This window comes from Falco biarmicus, chromosome 8 (assembly GCF_023638135.1).
Source record: "Falco biarmicus isolate bFalBia1 chromosome 8, bFalBia1.pri, whole genome shotgun sequence".
NCBI classification, from domain to species: domain Eukaryota; kingdom Metazoa; phylum Chordata; class Aves; order Falconiformes; family Falconidae; genus Falco; species Falco biarmicus.
In genome coordinates this window covers 37757612-37779527 of record NC_079295.1, presented here as the reverse complement: position 1 = coordinate 37779527, position 21916 = coordinate 37757612, and the positions used below count along the sequence as shown (strand labels likewise).

General features: G+C 40.8%; 1 protein-coding gene across 1 annotated transcript in view; it reads right to left on the bottom strand.

The window, feature by feature from the left end:
• Window positions 1–16034, bottom strand: part of SPOPL (speckle type BTB/POZ protein like) — a 37510-nt gene extending 21476 nt beyond the window's left edge. Inside the window, exon 1 of the mRNA XM_056348925.1 lies at window positions 15829–16034. The gene's annotated coding sequence lies outside the window, so the exon portion shown is untranslated. The remainder of the gene's footprint in view (window positions 1–15828) is intronic.
• Window positions 16035–21916: the final 5882 nt, after the last annotated feature.

Sequence of the window (21916 nt, the reverse complement as noted above, 5' to 3'; positions counted from 1 at the left end):
AAGACATCACTGCAAGACCACATGCAACTCAGTAACTATGTGAACAAGTTTATTATTCCTATGGAAAGGACAATTTTTCTGTGACTTGCTATGATCCTTGGTAGATGCTTTCACTCCTGCCTTTCTGGTAGGTTTCTCACTCGCAATATGAATTAGCTTCCACATTAAAGCCTGCTGACATGGGAACTGCTCTGAATCACAAAAGTATAAAACCTTGAAAATAAAAGTATTTCTCAGTTTTTATCAGATGAGAACACAGATGCTATACAATCAAACCCGTTAACAGATCTTTATTAGCAGATCTACTATGACAAGATAAAAAAAATAATCATTGAATAAGTTCTCCTTCAAGATATGGATCATTGGGACATGAAAGTGTAATCACAAATACACTTCAGCTGTCTCTCCTAAGTAACTTTTCCCAAATGAAACTTGTAATCATTTATGGCAATATTCAATACTTAATTAGTACTTTCCATAAATGAAAACTAGTAACAAACAATCACTCTACATTTGAAGATAATGGAACTTGTTTGCCCTGTGTTTTTTTTAAGTAGGAATCACATGGATTGTGGAAGCTGTCTTTACATGGATTTGGTTTACAGGATTACAGTTTGTTTTAATTCTCTGTACAGAACCACCCTGAGTAAAATTCCTAGGAAGGATACCTGTGAACATCCATCTTTTATAAAGCAAATATTAGTACTTATATTACCATTATTTCTGGAAGCATATCCTGTTCAATGATAACAACTGAAGCTGTTTCCCAAACACATGATGGACTGTACAAAGAACCATATCCTGGAAGTGTTGGAACAGCTTACCTCAGCCTTACTGAACCTGTTTGCTCTTCTTCAGTTCTCCAAAGTGAAAACCAAGAAATACAGCCCACTCCTTATTCTATCATTTGCATGAGATGCACAAAACTGTCTCACCTCTAACCTGTTCCTTGGTTCTTTCAGTCCATTAGAGCAGTCAGCTCCTGGTAACTATGAAGGAACAGCAGATCCGAGCCAAGTTTGCTCTGAAGGGGCCTCTAAACAGAAAAAGGCTGCAAATAACTGCTGTATAGTATCCTCTTCAGAAAGTGTCCAGTGACCTTAGGCCAACTACCTGTAGTCAGCTGCTCCCCCCGTCTCACAGCTAAAAATCAGTTTGATTCACTGAGAATTTAACTCTAAGCAAAGGTAGTTATTTTCAGGTCCGTCTGTTGACTTGTCTCTGTACCTGTTCTACCCAGGGCATTTGTACTTCAGAGGCTGCTTCCACCTGCTGGATGGCTTTTAATTATCTCAGATTGTGACAGAAGCCATGATTTTACACAAGTATACTTTTCAGATCCTTCTGAACAGCTTCAGCTTTTTGTAAAGTTTGCCATTACAGCATTAGGACCAGACAACTGATTTTCATGAGCTCTTGACACACCTTTGAGGAGCAGATTTATACCTCACTCTTTTGGGCATGAATTTACTAAACCAATCAAATTTTTAGATTGAGAAAACTGGGAGAAAAGCAGTAACTTTAAATACTTGATATCATACTGGAAGCCTGTGTTGAGGAACAGTCCTTTTTATTTTTTAATATGTCTGGATGCATATTTTTTTAAAAAGCAAGAAACCAACCAACAGCAAACTGAACAATGAAGAATGAATAAACAAAGCATTAGATGCTCTGCTCAGACATATAGCAAAAGACAGAGAACAGCAGGGAAGCAGTTTAGCAGTACTGCGTCCCACCCCTCACTTAATCCATTAATCGGGATTTGGGTGGGGACACGGGAATATTTACCAAAACTACAAGGTGAAAGAACACAAGCTTCAAAGATGCTATCCTGAAGTACACAAGTATATGAGGAAGGAAGCCCCCGGCCTGACACCCAGCCTGAGTGGGCCACTGCATGCCCTGCCTGCTTCCTGTGGCCACTGACGGTTGCCAGGGCCAAGCAGACCTCGCAAGGGTAGACTGAAGGTGAGAAGACAGACACAGAACCAAGGGTGAGTGTGCAGCTATGTACTGTGCTCTGTTTAGGGAGAAAACTAAATACTACTTTGGAGAAAATGTTTATGAATCACCAAGTAGCCGCTGTCATCAGCTCTGACAGAAAGGTTTTTCAAGCACCAAACCCTCACCACAGCCTATTAGATCAAATGGTTGGGAACAGAGGGAGCTGCAGTTCACAAAACCAGTCTGAGAATGACTGGGCAGAATTAAATCAAAAGCAGGAAGACAGGCCTGTTATCTGCAGGACAAAATAACTTAGAGGGACGATTTTCATGCTAGAACCTGCATTTATTCCTCCACAGGCTATCATGAACAAAGCAGCAGAGGTGATGGAACATTATCCTGCAACACCTCAGAGTTTTCAGGCACAGCCATACCTGTCTGGACATGGCTTAACAAACCAGTCAGTGTGGCCACTTTGCCAGGCAGAAGTCACTGACCATCAGAGGAAACATGCACTGAGAACAGTAAAACAAGTTTTAATGGATGAGGCAAAAGAAGTTTCTGGCTTTCAAAAGGGAAATGAGATTATTTTTAAAGGGTGTTAAGTACCTTTGTTGTTTGTTTGATTCTTTTAATGAAGTGAAATACCCATACTGAATGTGGTGCAGCAGTCAGTGATGATTTTACTCTCTGCAAGTTTGCTTTCATTGTCTTACTTCAAAAGACAGAAGAAAAGCTCAAAGGTATTTTACCTAACCAGTACTCCCAGACTCCAAACATGATGAGCTTATCACTACTTCTACAGATCTCTTAAGGAACACACTGGTTTCACCTGCTAATCACTCTGCCAAACAGACCAGTCTCTCTTAAATCAGGATCTTCACAGAGTTGAGTGCTACTTGCAGAGCAGTAATGGGCAAGAGGCAGAGATAAAAAAAAAAAAAAAAATTAATGTTAAGTACATTTAGGAATCAACTGAAGTACTCTCCTAGTCAAACAAATACTTGTGGTAAACTTCAAGCCATCTGAAGTTGATTACCACTACCTGCAGATAGACTGTAAAGAAAGCATGGGCTAGCCCCCATAAAACGTATTTACACTGAATTTCATCAAAAGCTGTATCAGCTCTCTATTTTCTTAACTTTAAGATATCTTAATATTCAAAGCTACTTCACACATCAATGTAACATGTGAATTTCATCATATTGTTTCCCTTCCCAGAAACCGAATGTTTGACAACATTATTCTAGATACTTTTCAACCTCTTAGAGCTAGACAAGGACATATTCCCAGTCTCTTACATCTTGTGTTGGAATCACCTCAACTTTTTCACTGAAAAAATAGCTAGCTCATTAAAGTAGTACCATATGCATATGAACACACAAACAGCATTTTCTACTCCCCCAATAATAAACCTGCAAAACACTCCATAAACCTATTTGAAGAATCACCCGAAGTGTTAGTATGATCTTTTGCCAGTTTTCACATCTAAGAGCAGAAGCTTGGTGTAACAACTATATCGTAACAGTTCTTTCAGAGTAATAATAATGTAACAGGTGCATATAAGCAGGTGTGCATGTTAGCCAGTGACCACAGCCATGTTTTATCTTTGTATTTCAGTAAGGTATTACAGTCAACAAATTACTGGCAGGAATGGCTAAATGAATGGTCTTCTGCAGGGTATACAACACACCCTGCAAGTCAAATCCAGCCTGCCAGAACCTAACCCACAGATCAGTTCACCAAGCAAATCAGTGACCCCCTCAAGAGCAAGACAGAACATTGTGAACTGGATGATCAGTTCCTGCTGACCCTCTTCTATCCCTTCTTCCTGTGGCTTGAACCTCCAGGATCAGTTTTTCCCTCCCAGGTTGTCCATATTCTGGCACATGATAGGTCTTCCAACACCTCATCAAACGCTATAACTAAACAGGAGCCTGGTGCGGTGCAGACTTCTCGCATCCTGTCCAGAACCTGAATGACAAAGCAACATTTAACAGTAACGTCACGGTGCACTTTCAAACCATGACAGCACAGTTTCCACAATGCCCCAGAAAGAGAGTACAGAGCCTGTCCTGGCTGAAACATCAAACATCTCTATCCAACAAACCACTTCAAGCATTTAATAGTTAATGTAAAAGAAACTTAGTAAGAGTGAACGATAATACTATTTAGCTGTCTCTAAGGAAAGCCTAACAAATGCCCAGACCAACAAATCCCACATGCATGTCATATTCCATTTGAATGGTGACAGTCTTGTCCTGAACAGGGCTGAACACTTCAAGAAATGCAAAGCTGTTATGAATCAACTTTTTTTCCTCTGAAGTATCGATATTTCATCACTGGCTGAAATAAAAGATCACTTTCCAAATGCTGACTGGCAAATAACACCCTGTTCTGCCAACTTTATATTCCTAGTAAATACGTAATTCAGAAACTAAATATAGTTTGTCTAAATCTACAGCCAAAACTCTGGGTTTTAAAAAAATATATAAATCTAAAGTGAATAGGTCTACCACTCAAAATTAGCCTCCAAAAACCTGCTCAATATAAACATCTCTAGTTAGAGCCAGTGATTTCATTCCTCTCATTAAATGATCACCAGTGAATAAAGTACGTATTACTTATATAAAACTATGTAATAAGTATTATACATAATACTACATATCATTGTTTTTTATTCAAGGAATCAGTTTGGGTTTCTAAATTACTGAGACAAATCACTTTTGGGTAAGTGAGAATAACACATTTATGAAGCTGAAGATGGAGGAAAACAAACAAACCAAAATAATTAAGTCTGAAGTGAAAGACATTTTAAGGCCTAAGACAGTTATTTTTGCATCCACCCCATCTGAAGCAATGTTCCAGGTGACACACAGTTGTAGGTAGCATCAATTTAGGAAGGCCAAACTGTCTGAGAGCCAGGAAAGCCATGCCCCTTTCTCCTTGGTCACGGAAGATCTGTGTAACAGCCACCCATCATCGCTGGTCATGCTTATCCAATAGCATGAAACTCCTATGGCTTGAATGCTGCTCAAACCCACAGAAGAGACATTACCTTCCTCACTGAATCTCCTACTTAAAATTTCTCTCTTCAACTGGATGTTTTTTTACCATCTTCTTCTGTTTAAGATTTTGTCTTGTAAGCCAATTATGCTTGGTAAAATGCGTAAGATTTCTACTAGTAAGTAGAAAAAAGTCTGAACTTTCTAAAAGGTAGGATTGTTTTCTTAATTTGCAGGATCTGCATCTCTTCACAATTGATCTTTTTGAAAGAATTGCTGCATATTTCCTATATAGGTAACTATTAAACTAAGTTTTCTGCTAGATGATACACAACACATTAACAGACATTTGAAAGGTCTATTAAGCTTAGCCAGTTTTCCAATTTGTTCAGTATATCATCATTTGCTTCTCTGAAAACAGACTCAAGATATATCTAGAAAATTTAAATACAGTGTTTAGTATTTACTGATTTTAATCCCTATCTATCACTGCAACATTTGAGTGGACAGTATTAATACTTAAACAACTGCAGCCATATCTACCTCTCCTACGTTAGAAAACCTACAGGTTAAGGACATACTACATTTTACATTATTTGTAGTACTTCCAACATACAAAATGCTGCCTTTCCAGGGCAAACAGAAGGGAACAGCAGCTGGGCTATGCACAGGGAAACCCCATGACGCTTAAAGAAGCAGCAAAGGGTCTGCAACAGTTAAAAGGAAGGGTTTGGGTGTTTTTTAGAACACAGTATTAAGAAATGCTTATTTAAGTACACGTTTGCTCTGGAACCACACAACAGCAACCAAGTTTACACAAACCTAAAGCAGCTTTGGGGCTTAAATCATAAGCTCTGGCTGTTCCTTCATGCTTCACGCTCTCACCCTTGCCATCCCCCAGATCTGCTGGAAGCTACCGCCCAGCCAGGAGAAACACACACACTTCAGCACCCACACCATGAGCCAACTCATAACCCTCTCCCCAGCAAGAAAAAAATACTACCCTGGACTGTGACAGCTGAGAAACTATGTATACATCCCCCATCACCCCTGTTCCAGGGACATACACTCCAGCAGAGACAGGGGCAGGCAGCTGGGGTCAGAGCCATCTCAAAATAGCTGCAGCTAAGACTCCAGAATTTAAAAGCACATCCTCGAGGTGGCTCCAGCAGAAGAGCCCAAGTAAGGCAAAGCCCAACACATGTGAAACACCCACCTTTTCAGGAGGATGGTGATGTAGCTATAACTGATAACACTGAAGTCAGCAACTCAATCAGCAAGATTATACTATTAGTTGTAACAACTGTAAAGCTGAGTAGATGTACTTTTCAGGTTTTTCTCTGATTTTTCTTTCCAAACCTAAGCCTTTGAAAAATAAATTGAATTTCACCTCAGCTGAGAGAAAACTTAGTGCCCAGCAGAGCCTGAACTGTAACTGGTTTACATCAGCCGAGCTTATTAATAAAAATCCCTCAGCACTATCCTCGCATTATTGTTCTGTAATATAGGAAGCCCATCGTGCTCCTTATTAGATAACCTAGATGATTCCCTACAAGAGTCACCTACACATTTCCCTTCAGAAGAAATGCAAGATTTCTTACAGCGTATTTCAATTTCATTGTCCAGTCTAGTTTTATGGGACCCAAAAGATGGGTATTGCCACCACAATTCCTTTTGGAAAGATATTCTATTTGAATAATCTTTTGCTGTAGGGTTTTTTTCCTGGTATACAGCCAAAGTGATCTTTTCCCCTCTTTAGTTTCACTCCATTACTCTTACTCAAACAAATCACTGGCATATGAAAGTATATTAAATGAAGACACTTCTTCCCTAAATACTTCAGTTACACACAATCAAGAGTTCACCAAATTGAAAATGCTAATCTTGGCTTTTGTTTTTGCACATCAAACAAATATCCATATCAGCCAACAGAAAGTTGACTTCAACTGTAACAAAAAAATATCTTTCCCCAGCAGATTTAGAGTTTGGTGTGTTCCGTTTTGATTTTCTCTTTAAATTCATAAGGTTTGTGAAAAGCAGTAGACTATACTCTCTGGAGACAAGTGCTTTCCTTTGCTGCAGAGAAGTTGTATGGAGCAACCGCAGCATGATGCTGTCCTTATTAACCTCTGCAGATTGTTATCACCTGGCAAATTCACACTGAAATGGTACAACTGCTTTCAGCAGCCAAAAGCTCATACTCACAGATGTTACCAGGTGGGGGATTTGATCATCCATTTGTTACCTTGTTACCTATAATGGCAAAATGTGGATACATTTGTGCACACAGCTGCACCTTCATGGAAACAGAGAAGCACAGCTCACTCAGGCCTGTTTTATGCCTCATACCAAACCAGTCACAAAGAGTATTAATACTTCGTGCAAGAAAAGATTGGTGCTTACAAGCTAGGAGATTGAGAAAAAAAAAACCCTACGCAATTTCCAAACCGCAAAACTCAATTCTGCCAGGACTAAATGCATTCAATGCTAGTTCACCCAAATAGTCTTGAAACTAAACTAATTTCAGTGAACTGGGTATTAAATTTCATCCACAAGAGCTGATTAGACAACATCCAAGGAAAGACAGGTACGTCAAGAGGTAGAGCTGCATATTCACTTGCTTTGGTGAACATGAAGCAGGAATCTCTGAAAGCATAGCTAGATGAAGACCTGACGAAAGCCATCAAGGCAAGCAAAACTTGACATCTCAGTCTTAGACTGCAGCTAAACAGGTTCACACCCACAGATGTAAAAACGAAAATCCTAAAAGTTCATAGAATCACAGGGATACAAAAGAATCCTTGAGTCCACTCCCAACTTCAGTCCAATAAAGACCAGTTTCTTAAGTTCAAAGACAAGTACACCATTTCTCCTACTCTATTGTTTTTAAAACATCCAGATATTGTTTTGCTTATACTTTTGGACTTAAGAACAATTTCAAAATAATATGTTTAAGATCCCTTTTTCCATAACAAAATAAATTCAAACCTCTGCAGTTTCTGACTTTTCCCACTTACAGCACAGTCTTACTTGCTCAAGACTAAAGAACTTGAAGTATGTCTTAACTCTCTAGACAGAGAGGTTGAGCAAACTCAGCAGCCATAAACTTTGAAAATTATGGATTAGAAACACTAAGTCCTGAGACCAAAAGTAGTATTCACATTTTTTTCCTCACAAGTGTTACTTCTCCAAAATTAGTTTGATCATTAAAAAGATTTCTATTGCTTTCAATCTCCATGGAACCATTTCATTCCTCACAAGAAAGACTACTCAGCAACAACTACTTCTTGCTTTGCAGCACCAAGCCCCACTGTTTCTCCAGCAGTTGAGACTGCAGAACTCACTGCTCCATTTGCAATCCTGGACTGCTTACTCAGGGTGAGAGGGAAAGGGACCAGGGGACAGTGCAGCTTACTCCATCCACATCAGGCTCCTCTACTACTGTCTTGCTCATGAACGTTAATTTGTCACCTGCTCACTTGACAAAACCTGTGTAAACTCTTTGATGGTTAGAACTGAGGCCTAAAACTATTTTCAAAACAATAGGAAGAACGAAGCCTTACAAAAAGCCCTAGTTACCAAGGCGTGAATGTGTAAAAACTTACTCACACCTTGTTGAACAGGATGTTCAATCCCATTTTTTCCCCTCCTCAGCCCAGACTCCTTATGCCACCAGTTTGTTCCTCTAAAGGCAGACTGTTTTACTAAGGTTTAAAAACAACAGTAAGGCAAACAGGCTGGCATAGGGCTGTCGGGTGGCCTGGCTAATCTGGGCACGGTTACGCAGATTTGTTTGACAAAAGCAACAGGGGTTGATAAAAGGCAGTAAGTTCTATCACACCAAACTCTTTTCACAAGCTGCTTCAGCTGCCTTCAAGAGTCTCTTTCTTGCTGGCACCATACACCACAAACCACCACACCACGAACTACTACTGCAAGCATCTGTCTTATTACCATGACTCCAGAAAGCTGCTGCACGGGCTGCAGCCGGCCCAGGCAATTGTCCACTGACATCTATACTTGAATAAACCAAACATCCCTCCTTGCTTTGCTGATGCCCTAGCACAGCTAGGCTTGCAAAGGCCTCCACTGGCTATGGCAAGTAAACAGATTTGGTTTCACCTTCAATGCTGTCAAACGAGGCAGACCAAGAGCTGAAGCAAGTCTGCTGCTTTTTGCCTCTGCCCACATGAGACATGACCCCACTGTGAATCATCCTGACGAGGCCGCCTCGTTAAACACAGCACAGTGCAATGCCTGCAGCACAGCTACAGAAAATTACTTTCACAGAAAAGAAGAAACAAAAGGAAGAAATGCAATTTAATATCAGGAAATCAAGAAGTCAGCTAACACCACGTGATGAGACCATCTTTACAAGTGACTATGAAAACCTCTACGAAGGCTTTGACACTGTAATTTCTCAGCGTCAAAGATTTGATGATGCTACTGCCATATACTTTTCCTCTCACCACTCAGTGAGCGGAGTCTCACAGTTGAAGGGGAAGGCACATTTCCAAACACAACTGACATTTAAATCGTTAAAAACGATGCCTGGCCTGTGAAAAAATACTAAAAACTACTGACCACAGAATAAAAGTTTATTTTGCTTGATAATCTTATTAATATAACTATTCATAGCAACTAACTCTGGATACAAGGTTTCCCACATACAGGTTTTGAGCAGGCTACTGCCTCTCTTCCACTTCTACATATATCATGCTTCCCTCACCCTCCCCTTTTTTGTTTTTGTTTTGTTGTTTGTTTTTTTAAACAAGGCAACAAACACACTTTAGGATAACATTACTGATAAGGCATCTTTTGCCATAAGACAGACAGGAGCTCCTCTAATCAGAAGCCTCGCATGGGATGTAACAGTATTAATTCAAGTCTTCTAGATTTATTTAATGTCTGTCTTTTTCCTCAGATCAATGACCTGCCCTGTGTATTTTGCAAAACTTGCAAAAATGTATTGATGTAAACTTCTTCTGTATAGTTTTAGTTTCTTATAAATTATATCACCCATCGCAACAAATATCCTTCTGCTGCCATTTTGTATTTTAAAAGTTTATTATATGCACATAAGTAACAAGCAAAATCTACCTTGATATATTCCGCAGGAAGATAAAAAATACATCAAAACTAGATTTCATACTCTTGGGTCTGGCACTGTTTGGCGTATGTTGTTTCAGAGGAGTAGAATGTATGATCACACTGACTTCGTCAGTGCAGCAATGTATATGAACTTAAAACTACCCAAAGAAGCTAGAAGCTTCACCCAATTTGGTTTCTAGTATAACATTTCAAGAACTGAAGTAATATGACTCAAGTCTTTAAATGAGTTCATACAGACCATAAGCAAAACTTTCCAAATGTGTGAAAAAACACCTAAAAATAGGCACAAATCCAGATGTACACAAGTAATTGCTGCAATTGATTTCACACACACCACAGTCACAACATTGTTTGAAGGACTGTATTTTGTCCTGTTACAAGAACAGTTACTCAATTTGATACGTAAATATCAGTGTGACCACTGATACATTTGACACTTATAAAAAGGAGTTAAAGTTTAATATTTTCATTACATACTGCCCCATCCCAGAAGCTGAACTACATTAAACACTTTACCTAAATTACAAAACAGTTCTGATCTAAACTGCTGAAGGTAAAATTATAAGTAAACAAGTGACTGAAATTAAACTCAGTTCACAAGGAATGCATCTGTTTTAAAATTTAAGAAAAACTACCACTAAAGAGTGCTCTTTTGTTGCTGAGGTAATGTCTACAGTTTAAGTAATTCAGAGCCCTATTGTGTTACATGCTGCAGACAGTAAACAAGTGCCTCCTCTCAAGAATTCTAAGAAATTATTAGCTAACTAATCTGAATCATTAGATTAATACATTAAGCACCCAAAGCAACAAATGACTTGTATTGAGATTTTATTCCAACTTAAACCAGTGATTTTTTTACTCAAATTCCATATATTGAAAATAGCTGTCCTTCAGAGGTTACAGGCCACGCTGATGGAGAAAACAGATCCATCAGCTAGAAACTGAATATGAATAAAGAAAGCCAGGAAAATTAAAACTTTTGGGGAAAGTAGTTTTCCAAAAAAGTCAACATGGAACAGAACTAGAAATTATGACACCAGAGGAATGAGTTCTGCACCTACATGTAATTTCAGTTCTTCAGGAAGCAACAGCTGACATAGTTAACCTCAAGCCCTTTTAGAGTCTAATTAATTTTCCAAACATTTAATAAACAAGAAAACAAGCCATTTGAAAGAAATCAAGTGTAACTCACCACTTCCCCCACCCACCCCCCATTCCCTTCACCTCCATTTGTAACCCTACTTATGAATTGATTTTGCAAGGGACTTGACCAACTGGTAAGTGAGCTCTTGGGAGGGGATAAAAATTAAAGGAACAACCAGGAAGGAGGCTGAGAGAAAGTTTGGCTCCCAAGTTGCACCCAGTGATCCTCTCCACTGCATAACAGAGGCAGGTACAACAATAAAAGGTTCCACCCCATGAACTCTGGAAGTTTCCCAACAGCTGGAAACATTTACTCCACCAGCAGCAGCACTGCCTATGCCAAGAGCTACTCTGTTGCATTCTACCTGGCACACAACTGTTTTTTCTTTCTATAAAGCCACCAGTTAAATTACACATCAAATGATAATTCACCTTTGAACCACTTCAGAAGTCAAGTCACAATATAGTGCAAAGAGCAAATGTCACCGAAACAAAGGTGGATGGAACTGACAGACTGTTCACTACTCAACTCGTAAGGTACCTCTAATTATAAAGGCTACGCAGCTGTCTATTACAAAGTAATCCTACAGCAAGACTACAATCAAACTAGAGCTTCAAATCATACTTATCACATTTCACAAATAGAGCCGAGATCTGATGTTTAATCAAAAAAAAAATGTCTCAAAAAAAGCCCTTCGCAGACACACAAGTAGTAAACTAGCATACTGCAAGTGCTCACAAAACCTACCAGCCTCTTTCCATATATGTAGCAACGAAATCAAGGGACAGAACACTAGACATTTCTAATGCTTAAAGAAGGTTCCAAGTACATAAAGCAGCTTCTTTTACAGAGGTGAGAACAAAAAAAAATTCTTTTCCCCATTCTCCTAGCAGTCAACTTTATGTGAAGTCCACTTTGAAATCACTTAGTCCTTCCTGAATCTCTGAAGCAGCAGCATGGAAAAGAAACCAGCTTTTTTCACTAAAGCAACTGCCAAATTCTGGAAATAACATATTACATCTGGTTTGTCATTTGTTTTTGATGATTTCCACAGAAAGAAAAAGTAGCCGACAAAAAGCAGCAAGCGTAGTATTTTTCACAAAAATCAAATTATAAATGGCTTATGGGACATACAAGGCAGCATCAAGGATAAGTAATCTAATTCAGGGCATTTGTACATATGAGCTCTCTAGATTATTCCATGCCAATGAGTTTCTGACTCATCTGAAAGAGTATCTCACTTTCCACTACATTTCTTAAATGCTATGTGCAAACACTGATCACAACAAGATTGGCAGATGCATACATGCTTGCAAAGTGATTCCTTGTAAAGAACATTAAAAAGCCCCTTCACAGCTGACAAAGAATATTTTTAAAACAGGTTACCAAAAGCCACATTAGAAAGCTATTGAACTTGGGTAAGATGGAAGAGAGTTGAGAGGGTTTTCCGTTTAAGCTCACTCCAACAGCGAACATACATACTCCTGCTAAAATGTAGCCTTACCACACAAATTGAATAGCTGCAACATACCAAAAAATGAAACATTTAGGCAAAACAACATATAACTTGTAACATAGTATACACACTAAAGAAGCCCGCTGAACTAGGGCGAGCAACCATTTCCCTCAGTAACCACTACAGCATCTAAATCACCGCTATTAAAATACCTCCACCTCTCACACAGCCACAACAATTCTCCTCCAACTACTGAGCACAAACTGAAGGAGGTAATTTCCTACCTCCATCTGAAGGGACAGTTCCTATCAGACTCCTTTTGATATGGGTGGGACAAGAAGAAATCAGAAAGACATGAACTGAAAAGTTTCTCAAGAAATCAAAGCAAGGAAGGACACCCAAGAGAGAGGAAAGGGAATCAAGAGTCAAGGTATGAAAGCCTCTTGGAGAGCACATCTGGGATGTGCCAGAGCCAGCACTGGACAACCACTGAGACAAGGGCCTTTATTTTACCCCCAAGATGCAGGGACCAGGACATAGATGACAAAACACTGAGCCCATTTGGCTACCCAACTGCTCCTCCTCGGTCTGATGATCTCTGCAGAGTGTGGAGAGGGCTGCACATCCGTCCAGCTTCACTGTGCCAGCAGACCTCTGAAACAATGTAATTCATGCAAGCTGATATATCATCAGTACATCGTTTTGCTGCCTTATCATTAGTTGACTGTGTGGCATATTAGCTGATTTGATGGAGACAGTCAAGGAAGCACTCACTATGACTCCCACGAAGGCAAAGTGCTTAACATCAGTAGTGAAAGAAGACCTAAAAAAAAAAAAATCTGGAAAACACACCACTTTTCAAAGCCTTCATGTTTTGATCCAGGACACAGGATTTTGAAGATCAGAGGATTTTACGATTACAAGTACCAGGTTAGCGCTTTCAATGAGTGGAACAATCTCATCTGGATTTCCTTACTCTTAACTATGTTTTACTAAATACACAAGAAGCAGGATGGGCAGCATGCTGTAGACTGCTTTTTACAGAGACAGAAATACCTACAATAGCATATGAGCCTGTCACAAAAACAGTGAGAAAAAAACCCAGATATATCCATTTATCAGTGGGGTGGGGGTGGGGGGGAACACTAAGCCAAAACAAATGGGATGGGGTAGTTTTGTAATGCTAGACACACAGAAGCCTACTTCCGAGTAGAACCTAGAAACAAATTCAAGAGGAGAAATGTCTAACTACAATAATTTCTACAAGAGCATAAGACGTAAGGAGAAATAAGTGCACAGATACAGTTCAGATGTGGAGACTGTATATGAATTAGTGAGAAAACAACAAACAGTCAGAAAACCAAGGAAGAATGAATAAAAAGATAAGTCAATGAGATCTATGTACAAACCTTAACTACACCGCCTATTACCATCCTCAGGTATTTCTTTTCCACTAACTTATGCTGTTAATGACAAATGATTTAATTATCTCCACTGTCAATTTAAGTTTAGATGCTTTCAAAGTCACAAAACTCAACAGATAAGCACATCATATAGAGGAAAAAAAAGCAGGTTTATAATTTTTAATTTCAACTGAACATCCAAGAACTGTAAGCCATATGCATTCACAGTTGGAATCAGTGATTAAGCCAGAAAAAACTTGGTGGCTTTTCAAATTCATTTTATATTTGTCTATTGCATAGACAAGTTTTTAATAGCAACAAGTAGCTCCAACGCCTATGCAGGTTCAGAATGTAATTCTTTATTTTCACTGACAGTTTAAAAGCAGACTGCAACGTACCAAAGTTGAAAGTTTGGCAGAAAGCTGTTTCAAGGCAATATAACACCAAGGATATTTCTGGATATTTAAAATCTCAGGTTTCCAGAAGAGAGTTAAAAGTAGTTTCTGGTGATGTATCAAAGCCTGCCATGTTTGCAGCTTTATATACAAAAGGCGTATTGTTTAAAAATTATTTTCCCTTTCCTGAGCAAATAGCCACTTACAGAGCAGGGGAAAAATGTTATGCAGTAGACACACGCTGGAAATCCTTTGCAAAAATTTATGTTTGCCCTAGTCACACATCCCAGAAGGCTCAGACAGACAGAGAAGCCAGGTAAAATATTTTCAGAAGTGACAGTGACTGCTAATGACCCCTCTAGAAAAGGGATTTTTATTTCCAGAAAAAACACCCGTTTTAGTAAAAATAGAAAAAGGAACTAAACCTTTTTTTTTTTTTTAACAGTTAAACAAAATGCCTTGGCAGTCATACAAAAGGCTCAGCTTCAGCATCACTGTGGCACAAATTCTTCTAACCATATGGGATATCAAAATAACGCGTTCTGCAGAACTGATAAGAATAAGGAATGACCCAGCTGAAGTCTCACAGGTTGTTCTTCCTGGCAGGAGGCTAAAACAATGCTTTTTGTTCATAATACTATTCTTGTAACTTTTAACACCACTTCAGAAAACAAGTTAAGAATATCTTCCCCAGATAAAGCTACGTTTTAAAATAAACTGTTGATTTTAGCATACCGCAGTTTACAAAACATCGCGAACTCATCAAGAGCGCCCGCGTTTCCTTTGTTTTGCTTTTCTCCCGTCCTTTATGCTCCCTCTCAACTACCTCTGCCCTCCAGCAGCCCTGCTGTGACGCAGCCCTCAGCAGATGACATCACCAGGTGAAATCCAGCCTCGGCCAACTCCACTTCCTGACCACGTATAAAATGGTGCGCGCCGCGCGCAGGCAGCGAGCGCGAGCTCCCCAGCGCTACTCCCGGGCTGCTGCAGCATCCCGCCGAGCCGGGGGGGCCGGGAGCCACCCCCCAGCCCCCCGGGGCCTTCCCGGGGCAGGCGGCAGCGCGGGGAGACGGGCGGGACGGGCTGTGTGGCACCACCGCCTGCCGCAGCCCGGCGCGGGCCCGCCACAACGTACGGATGACATACGGGGAAGCGCCCCCCGCCACAACCCGCCGCGGTGCGTGCGCGCCGGGCCGGCTCCCCGGGCGAGGGGGCTTCGCCCCCGCCCGCCGCTGCCCCGCGGCCTGCCCGCCGCCACAGGGAAGGGCCCCGCAGGCCGCTGCCTCGGGCAGGGGACCCGCGCCCGCCCGTCGGGCAGGGCCCAGCACAACAAAGGCCCCCCCCACCCCCGGCCCGGGGCGGTACGTACCGGAGCGCGGCGCTGGCTGGGCGGCGCGGCGGGGCTCATACTGCCGGGGCGGAGGAAGGTGTGACGGTCACCGGCGCCCGGCGGGAGGCGGAAGCGGCGAGGCCGGGCGGTGGCGGAGCCACATCGCTGCCCGCGCCGAGACCCGCTGCCCGCCCCTCCCTCACGCTCGGCACCTCGCGGCTCCCGTCCGGCCCCGCTGCCGCCGCTCCTGCCGCCGCTGCCGCCGCGCTTCCGGGAAGGGAGGGGTCACGCCTCACGCCGCGCCGCTTCCATCCGGGCCTGGCGCGCGGGGCGGGGCGGCGGGGGCGGCCGTTGGGGCGGGGCGCCTCCGGGCGAGGGGGGCGCCGGGCGCTGCCGCCCAGCGGTTTGCCCTGTCGCGGGGGTCGGGGGCGCTCCCCTGAAGCAAGCGCCCGGCCATCAGCCCCGCTGAGCGGCTGCCTCACGCCGCGGGGCGGACCTGGGGCTTCTGAGGACCCTTTTTTAAATGTGTTTATTTCTTCTCCTGATGAAATTAACCTGAAAACGACACCCCTGAGCTCCATCTGCTCCCAGGTGTTGGGAGCCGACGAGCAGCAGCCCTCCGTGGGCGCTCCCCTGGTGCAGCGCCGGCGCTGGGCGCTCAGCACCTCACCTGAGGCGCAGGCCTGCTCCCGGCCCGGGGACTCCGGCCCCCCAGCATCGCCGCCCAGCACTGCCGAGCGCTGCCCGCCAGATCCGTTTCCTTTAGCCCAGGTGGAAGGAATTTCTCCAAGTCATTGACGTATCTCCCTCGTTGCTTCTAAAAATAAATGATGTTATAATGGTAAATTCCACGTACGGTACCGCAAACTTCTTCGTGGAGGGTTGGAAATAAAACTTGAGCAACATGTTTTCTTTTTGTTTTCCTAAGGACCAGGGCTTTAAGGAAAATATAATCCGTGGAGACAATTAAGACTCAGTGACACCTTAATTGCCTCCCTTGTGAATGAACGCTAAGAATACATATACACAGCATTGTGCTGCATAAGGGTACCTGAGCTAGCAAGGTCTCAAAATCAATACAACTGCATCAGTGAGGCACAGAGCCCTGGATAATTCATCCGGCAGAGAAAAACTGCACTGACAGGGCCATACTGCTTTTGGTATTACTAGTTCGCTCAGACCTATTTCAGGAACCTGTCCAACATTGCGCTGTATTTTCAGATGGCTCAGCGGTTTTTGTTTGTTTGGAGTCTTTTTCATACCAGACCTTGTAGGAAATAGCTTTACAGCCACAGCCAGGGCTTACTCCATTTAGCTGAACAGGATGATTGGACGGGCTGTTACCTTTTATATGGCCCATTACTTAAAAGAAAACGCAGTATATACCTTTGTGGGTTGCATGAGGCGAGTAGAACATCCTGATCATCTGATCAGGATTTTTGGTATTATGAGCTGAATCGTTCAGGGCTTGGAGATGCTGTTGCAAATAGGTAGTGAAGTCCATTCACAAGGCAGAATTCGGTCTGTGCTACTGGAAATCAGGGATGTGTTCTTAGTTGTAACTGAAGAGTCTAGTGAGAATCTTATGCTTTAAATAGAGAATTTAGCACTTAGGAAAAGCAGTGAGCCAAGTGAATGTTCCTAGGTAGTAACTAACTACCATCTCGCTTAAATCCCACTCTAGAGATAAAGTCTGCAAAGATGGATCATTAACAGAAGCTGTGAAAAACACATGCGTATTTGTCAGCCGACAAAAGGTGAGATTACAGCTCATGCATCCCTCGGGCTGTAAAGTTCTTTTGCTCACCCTCAGATACATAATATTCTCGGGGGGATTTGGGGGCAAATGTCACAGACGGGCTTGTGAATGGCTGCCAAGCAAAGCAACTAGCATTGTCCAGATCCTGTGTCTCCAGCTGGTTTTAACAGAAATTTAATTCCTTCTCCTGTACTTTTAATCTACTGCTCAGTCCATTTCCCTGCTATTCCCCCTTAGATTCCCATTTTTGTACCCTGAGTTCATTCCTCCTCTCAGTGCTAAATTAAAGCACACCGTATAGTACCAGCCTTTTGTATCACATTAAGGTGAAATACTGTCATGTCAGGATGCATCAGTATTATTTGCATTATGGCAGCACTTAGTGGGTCAATTGAGATAAGTGGCCCTTTATGCCAGACATTTTACAAAACATATGAGACAAACAGTTTGTAATCTAATTAGACAGGATAGAGAATCCTAGAGAAAAACAAGACAGGGTGAAATGATTAAACACACTTGCGGAACAAAGGTTGTGGCAGAGACCGGAGGAAGGACAAAACTTTCCTAGGTCCAGGGTGAGTGCCCTAGACTGTATTTTCTCAAACTAGGCTGGAGGCCCCACAGGAATATGTTCTTAAAATCTACGCTACTTTCTGGCAGAAACTTGGGGGTATCAATAGTTTTCAAAGCTTTTCAGGGAAAGATGCTATGTAAATTTATTGTCTAAAAAGAGATTAAAGCCAAAAGAAGAAAAACACTGTTGAAGATGTGTAGTGTGTCCACTGGGACAGAGCCACAATTCCACTGCACTGTGGTGGTGCCATCCTTCATTGGGAAATCCTCAGAATAGAATAGAATACAATACAACACAACACAGTAAATATTTCAGTCAGAAGGGACTCACAACAATCATCTAATCCACCTGATACTATGCCTTTACTACAGTCAATCTGGATCCCTTCTTGAGGGCTGGCTTTTTCAAACATGTTACCTAACAATTCTTAGGGGTTTCTTTATCAAATAATTTCACCTAAGGATGCTCCTAGAAAGAATAAGGAAGCATATTAACATACTATATTATATATACATATATACATATTATCTACTATAATATAACATATTAACATAAAAGGATTAGGATTTGGAGATTTTAAGTGCTGTAGTCTGGGCAGGCAACACAGTCTTTCCTCTTTCCAGGGTGATCAAGTTTCAGGGACTTTCACATTAGATAAACCCTTCAAAATACAAATTCTGTCTGCTGTATATTGAACACCGTATTTCCTGTGCTTCTATTTGAAAGACAGAATATATTCTAGGTTATTGACCAGATTTCCTCACCCTTGTTTTGTGATATGAGGTGAACTGTCTGAATTCAGCTACTGTACATGATGATGTTAACTCTCAGAATTTGTAGAATAGGTTGTTTTCAGTATTAGGCATATGAGCAGTCCCACAGATTTAAGGGAAGTAGTAGCATATATAAATATGCATTTAAATGATTTGCAAGGTGAAGTTACAAGTGGAAGTCATTCTGTACCCAATAGGTAGCCATATTTCAGTGGTGAAATTATGCATTGGAATTACAGATTTGTTGTAAACCCCTCTGAGATCTTTTTGGTGAAAGGAAGCATTGCACATACAGACATGCATAAGCATATTGCTGCAGTATGTTTTCAAGTTTCACAACAGTATTATATCACTAAAGTAAGCTTTCTGAAAGAAATTCAAGACAAGAATTTAATTTCATGTACTTATTTAGTCAAGTTAATTGTTTTTACTAACTTATGCTAGAAAAAGTCGATGGCAAACTACCCAAGATTGTGTTAGTGTCACATGCTTTCTGTTTTCCTTTCCTGTCATCCAAATGAGAGCTCTTTCTGGAGGAATCATGGTAAAACTGTAATATCTTATTTTATTCTACCCTATTTACTTTTAAAAGAGCAAGCAGACAACATTGCAAATGTACTGCCAAGATGTTTGGGTGATTTTGCATTAAGTAAATGCAAAGCCTGATCTAGCTGTTATGACTCACGATTTTACAGACAGTTTTAGAAGCATGTAGGATTTCAGCAGAGAAGTTTTTAGTCTTTTTATAATATAGTGGCTTCAGAATTTGAATTGCTTTTTAGAATTTGAAAATCCAGGGTATTAAGGCATTACCCAGTTTAGATTGACTTTTCCACCTTAACTTCTTTTTATATTTTCCTTCTAGATTTTCTTCCTGAAAAGGAAAATAATAAAACCTGTTAAGCTGCAATAAGCAACTCATTTCTTAAAAGTTAGTGATACAAGTCTAAAATTATTCAGTAATGTTTCAACAGAATGGGTGTTCACTTGAAAAGGTCAATGTTTTGAAACCAGCACTATTCACTGTAAAATATATGCTAGTTTTGGCAGAAGGATTTTAGGAAAGGTACAATTTCTTCTGAGGGCGGAGGGTGACATTGTATGAATTAACTGTGTTCCAGTGGCTATAGTGAAGAGCCTACCAGTGTTGGGTGAGTTGTTCAAGCCTGTTTTTCCTGATTTTGTGTAAGTATTTATCTCCTGTCTTTCGTATCACAGATAAAACCTTAACCACCAAGCTACTGGCTGATATTCATTTAGAACGTTCCCTGCTTGTACTTTGTATAAACAAACGTTAATTTTAGCAGAGACTTGAACTTGGGACTTTCAGTCTTTGCCTGAGCTCAGCAGCTGTTCTGTGTGAGCTTCCCTTTGTTTTTCCATTAAAAACAAATAAATAAACACTTAGAAGATTTTCATGGAAAATGTGAAAACATTTGAGTTTTCTAACTTTACAAGACAGGCAAACCTTTCTGACAGTTTTAGTTAGCTTTGCAATACATTTTAGTTCAAGGGAAGCTTATAGGTTAAAAGCATTAAAAAAAGAATTATTAAATAGAATTTGCTTTGTATTGTCATGCTCCTTTCCATGAGTTTATCTTTCTGTGTTTGCTCTATTCACTGTTACATCTTAAAATAGATAGTCGGGACTTCAGAGTAGGTATCTTATCTTCCTATGTGTCATATCAGGGAGAAAACTCACTGGAGACTGGTTGCAGCACTACATGGCATTAATTTTTCCACAGAATGGCGGACTGAAAATTGCTGACCATCTTTGGTTAGTTCCTCCTTAGTGTTCTTTTAATATGTTATCACCAGGGTTTTGTCCAAAAAATTCCCAGATTCCTCTCAGTCATCCACCCCTACAAATCTTCCACTTTTTTTCCTTATTCATCCTTCATGCATGTGCAAATTGTTGAATTCATTCATATTTAGTAGAACTCCACAACTATGACTGTATAACTGTGTGCTGTGTCCCAGGTTCTTTCTACTTTACTCGCTTTGCCATTGCAGTGTCATTGAGGATCACAACTAAGAGTGCAAACCAGTGGTATTATTTGATATGCTCAATAAGACACATACCTGGCAGCTACTACTGCTTTCAAGTTCATGTTCCCTGCGGCAGTCATGGCATGTTTACAGGTCTTTCAAATTAAGCAACCCTTTCCCCCATGCACATGTGTAGAATGAGATTTTTTTTTCATAATGGGAAAAGATAGGCAGTCTAAATAGAGGAATCAGTACTGCTGGCTGTGTATACAATTAAAAATAAGAACTACAACAGCCATTGTGCTTTGTTCAGATTTCTTTAGAAATATGGTTTCCCAGGCTGTAACTTGGAAACTAATTACATTCCTGGATGTGGTAAAATTTTTATAGTAGTCTCTAGTGGAAAAGATATATTTTTTTTTTGGTGAATTTCATAGATTCTTCTCAGATCTTGCTAGAGGGTGATAAAGCCTCTTTTAAGTTCTTTGCAAATCAGCATTCCTCTCCTTTCCCAAAGAGAAGTAAAATCAACCCCTGTATTTTTAAATGTAATGCCAACTCTTTCCTCCTCTACTCCCTGCCACCCTCCAAAGAGCAATGAAACACAAAGGAGCATACACTTCTACAGACGTTTTGTTTCAGAGAGTGTGGAAACTTCTTTTTATACCAGAAAGCAACAATAAAGAGCGGATTTTGCTTTGTGGGTTATACTTATAAATTTGATAATGAAGCCAAATGCATAATATTTTCCTCATTTAAATACCAAGTAACTTTTAAAATGCTTTTAAAAGTCACTTTCATAGAAGGAAGAACAAGCATGAAGTTCTGAATTTTATGTGGGCTCCAAACATCATCATTTATAAATTCAGATAAAACCAGCATCTGAACATGATTCAGTTGGCTCAGGGAGAATACAGGTGGATTCACAGAAGAATCAATAGATTCTTCACTGAATGAAGGTAAAATTGGTAAGATGCATTCAGAGGGGAAAAGCCACACCTCAATTCAGAATGTGAGGAAGACAAGTTGTTT